We start from the raw sequence: 12,244 nt of genomic DNA, 5'->3' as shown, positions 1-12,244 counted from the left end.
AAGTACAACAACTATAAGTAGTTAAACTCAATTCCTAATTTGATTTAAGTAGGATTTCAACAGAAAACCCAATCAAATTATTATCATTCAAAGCTTTGAACTTATTGACGATGTGTATCGACTCGACTATACTAATTACAACATATACAATCGAAAGCCATGATCAGAACTCTAACAGTATCAACCTACAATTCAAATTGTACTGACTAAGCAAAAGTTGTACTGGTGAAATCAATTAATCAGTCAATTTCAAAGTTCAATTGATTGCACAGCTCATACACATATACACATTATCAGTGAATAGAAGACAGACTCGATCAAACACAGAGGTGGACAACAACAGTTGATAAAATTTAAAAGACACAAATTAAACAAAACATTTGGCCATACGAACAGACCTTTAACAACACATGTACTGAATCGAGGAAAGAAAAACACACCTACCTTAAAGTCCTTGAAAAAAATCAGAAAACCAGCTCGTGTTTGAAATGAACCTTCTTGGGGTTGAACGGACTTTAACTGAGAACACTTCGATTAAGGTCCATTAGACCCTAATCACTTTAGCTCAAACGGACACAGACCAGGCTTGGGGTTTCTGGGGTTCATAGATGGTAGATTTGGGATTTGGGTTTCCATGGTTAGATTCGGACCAAACCAAGCATGGTTTGGTCACGAGGGAAGTTCGGGGACTGTCTGGTGTGAAGCTGGGGTACATCGGTGTAAGTCGAGGTTCTGCTCGAATCTTCAAATGAAGATTCGAGACGATGGGGGAAGGTTCGAGATCAATGGTTTGCAGATCTATGTTCAGAGTGTCAAGGTGGTCCTAGGGTGTTAAGGTGGGGGTCACCGGCGTCCATGCCGCCGGGTGTTTGGTGAGGGGAAAGGGGGCGGCTCTAGGGTTCCGGGGTTGGGTCTGTTGGAAGGGATGAGGACGAAGGAGGGGTATTTGGATAGGGGGTGGGGTACGGGTGGAAAGCTTATATATGGGGTGGATGGCCTGATCTCAGCCGTTAGATCAATCGAGATCAACGGCCTGGATCTGGAGGTTTAAGTGAAACGATGTCCTTTGCTTTCATACTGGGGTGGATCAGGCTGGGTTTCATTGGGTCGGGTCTGATAACGGGTAAAGGGGATGGAACGAGGGCTGTTAGATCAGCCCGGCTTGAACGACTAAGATTAGACGACCTTATACGGCATCGTTTGGGTAAAGGATTAGTCTGATCTGGGTCGTTCCCCTGAATCAATCAACGGCTCAAAAGGATGACGCCCATACGGCGTCGTTTGGGGCATCTCGCAGAAAGCCTGGTTGGACTGGGTCATTTGTATGAGTTTGGGCTTGATTTCATTTGAAATTATGGCCCAAATCCAATGTTTTCCTTCTTACAACTTAAAAAATAAAATTCCTAATAAAATCATACCAATATTAATTAATACTCAAAACAACAATTATCACTCACATTGACATTTAATTAAAATCACTTAATGACAAAAAAAAATAGAATAAAAGACGCATATTTTTTACGATTTTCCTTTAAAAACCAATTACGGTTCAACTACACACGACACATTTTTGTATTTTGTTTTCAATAAAAGATGGGCAAAAATCACAAACAATTAACAAAGTACCTCGTAAAAATCCAAAATTGTATAGCAAGACCATTTGCTATTATTTTTATTTCTTTTGGAGTGATTGTCGCGTAAACAAAAATCACGTGCTCACACTACTACAATTAGAATGGTACCTTATTGAGGATTCCCCTACTATATAAAGGGGACCCCAATCATTTGTAAACTCATCAATCATTGGCAAAAGAATATACTCTCTTACTTTCTTGCTCATCACTCATCAGAATTTTCTCTTAACTTTATTGTTTTTACTCTACTGTTCTTGTTGACCTACCTCGAAGCCATCACAACTCGAGGTCAAGATTTGCTTAAACATTGGTTTGATTCAACTCACTTCTTTAATTTATACGTTAGATTTCTTGGTTATTAATTAGTATTGAACTAAATCACGTATCTTTAAAACCACAAACAAGTTTAATTGTTACTCGTATTTTCAAGGTAAACAGTTTGGCGCCCACCGTGGGGCTAAAGATAATAGTGATTATATCAGTACTGATAACACACGTTATTTTCACACTTGTTCTTGTCAAGAATTTTTGTTTTGAGGTTAAAACATGTCAAACTCACAAAACGCACCCGTATATGGCGATGATGGTCTTGGATTTCACGGGGAAAACAACAATGTAGTTGCTCCGGGAGCCGGTGTACCACAAATTAACCCAAGGGAAGTGTCGATTGTAGAACCAGTCGACGTTAGTTCACACATTGCTTTGAATGAGGACTTAGGCGCAGACCCTGGAGAAAGTGTACATAGGGAAGCCCGATCTGGTGGCCAAGGAACACAAGGTATAGGAGATAGGGGAATTAGTCTCCAAGTAATATTCGAGAAGCTACAGGCTCAACAGGTTGTTATCGCTCAGCTTCAAAGTCAACATAAAACTCCAAGTGTGGTCAAACTAGAAATCACTCGTTGAACCGAGTCGGTGCCAGAAAGATCGAAAGATAATGGCTCGGGGACTGATCCCATGATTATGAGGATGCTCGAGGAGCTCACCAAAATAATCGAGTCGAGAGAGAAAAAGATTGAGGATAATGACAAAAAAAGTGGAAACATACAACTCCCGGGTTGACCAAGTACCAGGGGCACCACCGATGTTGGAAGGACTAGATTCTAAAAAGTTCGTGCAAAGACTCTTCCCCCCTAGTGCGGCTCCGAAGCCAATCCCCAAGAAGTTCCGTATGCCCGAGATTCCCAAGTATAATAGGATGACCGATCCGAATGAACATGTACCTCGTATACGTGCGCCATCAAAGGGTTTGACTTGGAAGATGACGAAATTGAATCCGCACTGTTGAAGAAGTTCGGGGAGACTCTATCCAAAGGTGCCTTAATATGGTATCATAACTTACCCCCTAATTCTATTGATTCGTTTGATATGCTTGCAGATTCTTTTGTAAAAGCACACGCCGGAGCCATTAAAATTGCAACGAGGAAGTCGGACCTTTTTAAGGTAAGGCAGAAAGATAAAGAGAAGCTCAGGGAATTTGTATCTCGTTTCCTAGCGGAGAGAATGGATTTGCCTCTGGTCACTGATGACTGGGTTGTTCAAGCTTTCACTCAAGGTCTCAACACTCAGAGTTCCATAGCTTCACAACACTTGAAGCAAAGTTTATGCGAGTACCCAGTTGTCACTTGGACTGACGTACATAATCGGTATAATTCAAAGATTAGGGTCGAGGATGATCAACGGGGGACTCCTTCGGGGCCCGTTTATCCTAGCAGGCCCATGGATAGGATCAAAAGGGACATCGATCGAGAGCCTAGGTCAAATAGAGATCGATATCAACCATATAATAGAGACTGTAGAGGCAGCGAGTCTGGGCAAAGCTTCGCACGAAATGAGAGGCGAAATGATTGAGGTCAAAATTCATGGGGGCTTAATGCCGAGGAAGATCACATTAAATATCCAAAATCCGAATAAAAGTACAACCCCAGTCCAATCCATTCTATTTTTTCGAGTAACACTTGCAGGCTTTCGACAATGACCGGTACGAAGCTTTGGATCTTAAGGCACGCATTGCACTTTTTTTTTCTTAGACCGGTTTTTGTCCCAAATGGGTTTTTCCGGCAAGGTTTTTAACGAGACAACAATTGTTCGTGTTAACTTAGAGCAATTCAATAGTATCTGAGGTTCCCTACAATAAGCCTCGAGTACTGGAGGGCATTACCCTTGAATGTCTACTTTGTTGCAAGGAAATCACTTCGTGATAGCGGGTCTCGATAGGGTCAAACGGTCAGATGAACCGTGCCCGTATAGGTTACTCGAGCACTAACGTCAAACATACGCGCATGTATAATTATCTATTGAGAGAAGTATTTTTCCTTGCCAATATCACGTGCTTTTAGAAAAATTTCCTATTTTATACTCTTGATTTATTGTGTAAACAGGATTAAGGGCCGACCGAGACGGAAGACTCGAACAACTAACCTCGCGCTTGAGGACTGCCGTAGGAAAAACAAACGAAATCAAACTACTATCAATTTTACAGGCCACGAACACCCCACTCGGGGATTGACATTTCGGGCAAGGTCGAAGTGAAATGGAAAATAAACCCAAAGGGCGAGTTCCGAACTAAAAAGGCTACGGCCAAATTAACTTGGATTGGAGACGTCCGAAATCTGTAACAAATGCAAAAGCCCAAGGGCTATCTTAACCCGAGTTCGAGCAAACTCTCACTCGGGGATTGTTTATAAAGCCTAAAAGCTAACTTTACTTCGAGTTCGAGCAAATCATCACTCGAAAATAAAGCCTAAGGGCTAATTTTACTTCGAGTTCGATCAAATCCTCACTCGACTATAAAAAATAAGGGCTAACTTCACTTCGAGTTCGATCAAGTCCTCACTGGATCACAAAAGCCCAAGGGCTATCTTAACCCGAGTTTGAGCAAACTCTCACTCGGGGACTATCTATAAAGCCTAAGGGCTACTTTTACTTCGAATTCGAGCAAATCCTCACTCGACTATAAAGCCTAAGGGCTAACTTCACTTCGAGTTCGAGCAAGTCCTCGCTCAATCATAAAAGCCCAAGGGCTATATTGACCCAAGTTCGAGCAAACCCTCACTCGGGGACTATCTATAAAGCCTAAGAGTTAACTTTACTTCAAGTTCGAGCAAATCCTCACTCGACTATAAAACCTAAGGGCTATTTTTAGTTCGAGCATGCACTCACTCAACCATCAAGCCCAAGGGCTACCTTACCTCATCGACTGTTGAGCCTAAGAGCTACTCAAGCTCAAGTTCAAATGGTCATTCGGGGTCTACTGATCAGAAACGTTAGAGGGCAGTACTTATTATCGCTCATTACCATCTCAAACTTTGGACATTCAGAAGGAATTTTATGCTAAAGAGTTTTGACCCGCACAAAAGGGTAACAAATTCAGAAGACATGGAAGGAAAAAAGTTTTGTATAAACCTTTTTTACAAGGGCTATAGGTCACGATCAAGAGTTCCTTACAAGGGCCAATCAGCCTCAAAAGCAAAAAATTACGAAGAACACAAAACCTAAGCAGCACGATTCTTATCGCCAGAGGTGTCTTCACCATCAGAATCCTCTCCACCGCCAGACACGCTAGATTTCTCGGAGTCTTCCTTAGGAAAGTCCAGCTTCCAAGCTTTTGTTTCCTCAGTCGCTTACGATGATGTCATGGCAAATAGGGGTAAAGATCAAGGACTCTATTCGTTTCTTGTCATTATACTCTAAAAATGAGGGAACTATCTATATACGGTAGAAATCGGGGCTACCTGATTTCGTGGGCTCTAGGGTCACTTCAAGAGCGAGATCGAAATAGACCAGGCGTGAGCCCGATGGAAAAGTACAAGCTTCAAAGATCGAAGTGCTCGATGAACACCGAGGCCAAGTATGATCGACCTCGAGATAATACTGTTATGGTCCCATAACAAAAAGAGCAAGATTCTTGCAGTGGCCCTAGGATCACGACGTAAATTTTGGAATGGATTTATACTAGGCGGTTAGACAATTGTATAATAAGATTCCCTATTCCCCCACTATATAAAGGGAACCCCAATCATTTGTAAAATCATCAATCATTGGCAAAAGAATATACTCTTACTTTCTTATTCATCACTCATCAAAATTGTGTCTTAACTTTATTATTTTTACTCTACTGTTCTTGTTGACCTACCTCGAGGCCATCACAGCTCGAAGTCAAGATTTGCTTAAACGCTGGTTTGACTCAACTCACTTCTTTAATTTATACGTGTCACGACCCGCATTTCTTACCCTCGGGATTCGTGATGATGCATACTCGTGAAAGCTAGGCAAGCCGAGTGTTATAAATTCATTACCCTTTTATTAAGCATGTTCAATAATTCAACGTAATAAGTGATTTAAGCAGTAGAATAAACTAAATAGCTAGGAATGCGGAAGACGAAAACTTAATCACTAACCGAACATTTGCTACATAATCTGAAATACAATACTATCCAGAATTTGGTGTCACAAGTCACGGACTATCTAAGAATACTACAAATAAGGTCTGAATGGAAATACACAAGTCTGTCTCTAAATAAGTAAAAACAGAAAGAGAAAATATAGGAGGAGATGCCAAGGCCCGCGGACGTCTGTAGGACTACCTCGGGTCGCCTGAGTGGACTGAAGACACCACCCTCACTGCAGTCCAAATGCTCCGGTATTAGTATCTGCACACAGTGCAGAGTGTAGTATCAGCACAACCGACCCCATGTGTTGTAAGTACCTAGCCTAACCTCGGCGAGGTAGTGACGAGGCTAGGACCAGACTACCAAATAAACCTGTAGAGTTAAATCATATACAACGGAAATAAAAGCAGATAAATTATAGATAAAGTTGGTCGGGGAAACATGCTACGGGGAGTAACAGATAACAACAGAATAACAGTAGAGAAATGTAAGGAACGCCATAAAGAAATTACCAGCAAAAGATAAGGAATAAGAATCAAGTACACATCTAATACTGTTGCAGGCGTGCAACCCGATCCCATTTCATATGATACCGTTGCAGGCGTGCAACCCGCTCCTATTTCATATAGTACCGTTGTAAGTGTGCAATCCGCTCCCATTTCATATATTACCGTTGCAGGCGTACAACCCGCTCCCATTTCATATATTACCGTTGCAGGCGTGCAACCCGCTCCCATTTTATATATTACCGTTGCAGGCGTGCAACCCGCTTCCATTCATATATTACCATTGCAGGCGTGTAACCCGCTCTCATTTCATTTATCAACACCAATCATAAAAGAATTCCGGCAAGGGAACAATAATATAACAACAATATCCCGGCAAGGGAACAATAATATAACAACAATATCCCGGCAAGGGAATAATAATATAACAACAACATCCCCGCAAGAGAACAATAATATAACAACATCATCCCGGCAAGGGAACAATAATATGACAACAACATCCCGGCAAGGGAACAATAATACCACAGCAACATCCCAGCAAGGGAACAATAATATAATTATCATATGAAGCACGAATAAACCACAACGGAATCATAAAATTACAATTCAAGACTCACGGGCATGCTTGACACCGATGTATAGATACTCGTCACCATGCCTATACGTCGTACTCAACAATTAACACATAGCAAATAAGACACAACTCCTAATCCCTCAAGCTAAGGTTAGACCAAACACTTACCTCGAACTTCCGCGGCCAACTCAAGCCTCAAACACCGCTTTTCCTTTAGAACTCACCTCCAAATTACTCGTATCTAGTCCAAATTGATTTAACAACATCAATAAATGCTAAAAAATGCATACCCAATGCTTAATTATAGGTTTTCTATCATTTTTCCCAAAAAGTCAAAAATCGACTCTCAAAACTCGAGGTTCAAACCAAAACCCGATCACCCATTCACTCACGAGCCCGAATATGCAATTAGTTTCGAAATCCGAACCCAAAAAGAGGTCTAAATTCCAATTATTCAAAAAGCCTAACTCTACCCAAATCCCCAATTTTTACCACGAAAACCCTTGATTTTTGATTTAAAAGTGATGAAAAAAGTAAGGAATTGAAAGAACAAAGTTTATAATTGATTACCTATGACTTGGGGAATATAATTGTTGAAGAAAATCGTTCTTAGGGAGGTAAACCTCGAAAATATGGTGAAGAAGAAGGTCTGCCCGTTTTTGAAAGAGTATTTATATTAGCTGGGCAACAGACCTATGCGTTCGCACTCAAAAGCATGTGTTTGCATTGGGTAAGGGAAACCGCATTGCGATCGCGGGACAGGGTATGCATTTGCATAGAGGAAAAATGGTGACCCCCAGAAATAACTCTATGCTATCGCGAACCTATCTATGCAATCACATAGAATAAATGATGTCTCCCAGAATTAACTCTATGCTATCGCTCACCTATCTATGCAATCGCATATAACAAATGATGACTCCCAGAATTAACTCTATGTTATGGCGGACCTATCTATGCAATCATATAGAACAAAAATCTGGACACCAGCAAATAGCAAAACACCAAATTTTCTATGTTCGAATCACCCCGACACCTATCCGAAACTCACCCGAGACCTCGGGGCTCTAAACCAAACATGCACGTTGTCACGCCTCGAACTTGGGCCTGGACGTAACACGACACTCGGTGCCTGACTACATGTGACCGAGTGAACCAACTGGCAGGCTGAATCAACATGTGATATCATAACATACTAAATGCGGAAGATAAATTAATACATACTGATATACTGAAAGTCAGAATGATATAAATCAAAGTACGGAAATACTAATACAATTTCTGAAATGTATTTGCAACGAACATAGCTTAACATGAAAAACTTGAGACTCTATCTAACTGTTACTCTAGTCTATGACCTGAAAACACTAACTGTCTGAAAATACTGAAGACTGTAGTAATGATAATGCCCCGAAAGAAGTGGGGATCACCAAATAGCAGGTACGAGAGTCCTAGCACTCTAAATCATCAACCTGTAAATCATTACCTGCATCGTGAAATGTAGGCCCTGGGCAAAAAGGACGTCAGTATATTTGAATTGTATTGGTATGTAAAGCAACTGAAAGAAAGAACTATAAATGCTGAAACTAATACTGAGCTGATAATTGAGAATTGATAATTGATAACTGAAATGATAACTATTGAAACTGAAACTGAAATGATAACTGATAGCTAATAACTGAAATGTTAACTGATAACTGATAACTAAAATGATAACTGATAACTGATAACTGATAACTGATAGCTGAACTGAACAAAGGAAGTAAGGTTATAAATACTCCCTCTTCTGAATGATGAACAATCTGTTTATCTGAATATTAAACTGCGGTCTCAGGCCCAATACACACACACACACACACACACACACACACACACACATATATATATATATATATATATATATATGTGTGTGTGTGTGTGTGTGTGTGTGTGTGTGTGTGTGTGTATGTGTGTATGTGTGTGCACAACTGCGGCCTCGGGCCCAAGTATACATATACATAACTGTGGCCTCAGGCCCAAAAATGCATAAAGCATAAACTGCGGCCTCAGACCCAAATATGCATAAAGCATTAACTGCGACTCAGGCCCAAAGATGCATAAAGCATTAACTGCGGCCTCATGCCCAAATACCGGTGTTCGACATTTAGAGATTTAAAAGTAGGAATTGAGAATCATACTGCAATACATAATAGTGAAATATTTAATCACGCTGAGTTACATGATACTGAAATACTGGATCACACTGAGTACATAATACTAGAATATTGAATCATACTAAGTTACATAATATTGGAATATTGAATAAGACTAGAATGAGATATGTATTCTTGAATTGATTATGAACACTGAAACTTCAACTGTTTATGACATGCTGAGTAAGATATACTAAGACTTAGGGACATCAAACCCAAGTCTATATTGAATATGAACTGAGCTCACAACGTTCAGAATGAAAGTCATGAACGAGTTATGAAGCTAGAGAATAGAAGTTCTACAACTATTCAAGGAACTAGGCTTAACTATATTTCTGAGGCAGTAGATACGTCGTAAAAGAAACGTAGTGTAGAGAGAATCATTAACATTCCCAAACATAGAGAGTTAGCCTCACATACCTTAACTTCCTGCTCTTGAGCGTAATACAACATTCGCCAACCCTTTCAACTTTAATCTATATCAATACAAGTCAAAGAGATTCCATATTAGCAATAATACTCATGTTTTGGTTAGTTAGGCATCTTACACTTGGTGAGAATAAAGCTTCATAGTTCTTATAATGGTGTCTCTACACCCAATAACCCATTCTATTGCTCCTAGATAAATTCTAAAGTCTCAAATGGTTATAATCAACATCATTCGTCATCACCAAAAAGTTAAACAACACCCTTAACCAATAATCATCAATCAACAACTCAAACCTATAATCGTTCATGCTCTTCTATCAAACCCATCAATTCATATGTCATGAACTAGAGTCTATAATTTTTAACCCAATGCTAGAATCAATTAGAGGGTGAAGACATTACCTTTTTGAAGTTCAATCCCCTTGAATTCGAGTTCTAAGGTTCCTTCTCTCAAAAATAATGTCCCAATCGAATATCTAATGATATGGAGGGTTTACCCATGTTAATAAGATGTTGGAAAATTGAAATTAACTTAAAATCACCATTAGAACTTACCTTGAGTGGTGGAGGGACCCTTAAGAAGTTAGGTTTTTGAGAGCTTTCCTTTCTAAAGCAAGTTTTTATGTTTTGGGGCTGTGGGGGACAAAATAGGGCTAAAAATGACTTCCCAAGTCGGCCACCGCGTCCCAGAATGCCCGACCGCGGTAAATAGCTGGAGCACTGCCTCACGACCGCGGTCAAACGCGGTCGAACGCGATGGTTACACACTGTTCTATAAAACGGACATAATGTTTTGCTCAGTGCTCTGTTTGGGCTCCACAATATATCGTTGGAAAGATATTTCAAAGGCCTACAACTTTCATGCTTTGATTTTTCCCATATTCCTTACACATTTCACTAAATCCTTCTAGAAGACGAACATTCTGCAAACTTAGTCGATTTTATCAAATCTTATGCACCTCACTTCCCATCTTGATTTTGAAACAACTATTTTCTTCCATAATCATCCCGAATGAACTTCACATGTCCAAAATATAACCTTACTACTCCTTCAACTCATTCATACCTAAGACGAATTTACAGGGTGTTACACACGCAAGTTTAAAAATATCATTCAGACTTGCTCGTGCGATCAAATCGCCGAAATAACATCTTAAACAACGAATTTAGCATAGAAATCTAAGAAAAATTTCAAAACTTTCAAAGTATCAATTTTCACAACTACGGGTCCGAATCACATCAAACGACTTCCGTTTCTTACCAAATTTCACAGACGCATCTTAAATGTCATATTGAACCTATACCGGGATCCGGAACCAAAATACGAGCCCGATACCATAAATTTCAAATATAATCAAATTTTCAAAAACTCTTATATTTTCAGTAAAATAATTTCTTTCAAAAATTCAATTCTCGGGCTTGGGACCTCGAAATTCGATTCTGGGCATACGTCCAAGTCCCATATTTTCCTACGGACCCTCCGGGACCGTCAAATCACAGGTACGGATCCGTTTACCCAAAATGTTGACCGAAGACAACTTAAATTTAATTTTAAAGGTCAAATTAACATTTTCATCATATTTCCACGTAAAAGCGTTCCGGGTATACGCCCAGACAGCGCACGTAAGTCGAGGTGAGGAAAAAAGAGGTTTCTAAGGCCTCGGGACACAGAATTTATTCGCAAATCAAGTGATGACCTTTTGGGTCATCACAATACGTTAAATTTCGTTATTAATTAGTATTGAACTAAATCACGTATCTTTAAAACCACAAATAAATTTAATTTATACTTAGTATTTTCAAGGTAAACAATTGCTAATCAATACAGAAATATCGTAAGCTTTTCTTAACAGAGCGTCATATAAAATAAAATAGTATAAGCATTAGGCAGTGATCTTTACATATTTTTGTATATGTCAATTTTTCCAATAATTCATCAAAATATCTTTCTCGATACGGTAAAACAAAGAATCAAGGAAAGTGTGTTACTTATAGCCATATAAATATTAAGACATTTAAAACGACACTTTTTAAAAAGTCTTTATCTATTCAATAAATTTTTTATCAAATCAAACTAAGATAAATAAATTGCATCGAGAGAGTGCTACTTAGATCATCGCGCCCAGTTTCCAGTACCTTTCAATTTAAAAAACTCTCTGATAATATAGTCCAACATAAGCTAACAAGCAGACTATGAAATTTCAATAAGATCATCTTTATTGGTTAAAAGTAAAAGCTCAATTAGTATATTGAATGTTTGCAATTTATTTTCACCTTTTTGGCACGACACAAAATGAGTAGTATGGTATATATGATGGTAAGTCACATCATATTCTGAGTTATGTGCCAAAAATCTAGAGTAGAACATTGCGTATTTGTCCTTTGTCTGCTCAATTCAATTGGCGCAGTAAATATCGATATTCAGTCTGTTTCAGTAGAAGCCATATTAACATGTTTGACCATTCGGTCATCGCCTCAGTTTTTTTTTTGTTTTTTCTTTTTTGTAAAAAACATG

The sequence above is a fragment of the Nicotiana sylvestris genome, chromosome 3 (genome assembly GCF_000393655.2).
Source record: "Nicotiana sylvestris chromosome 3, ASM39365v2, whole genome shotgun sequence".
NCBI lineage: Eukaryota > Viridiplantae > Streptophyta > Magnoliopsida > Solanales > Solanaceae > Nicotiana > Nicotiana sylvestris.
This window is presented reverse-complemented; position numbering follows the sequence as displayed.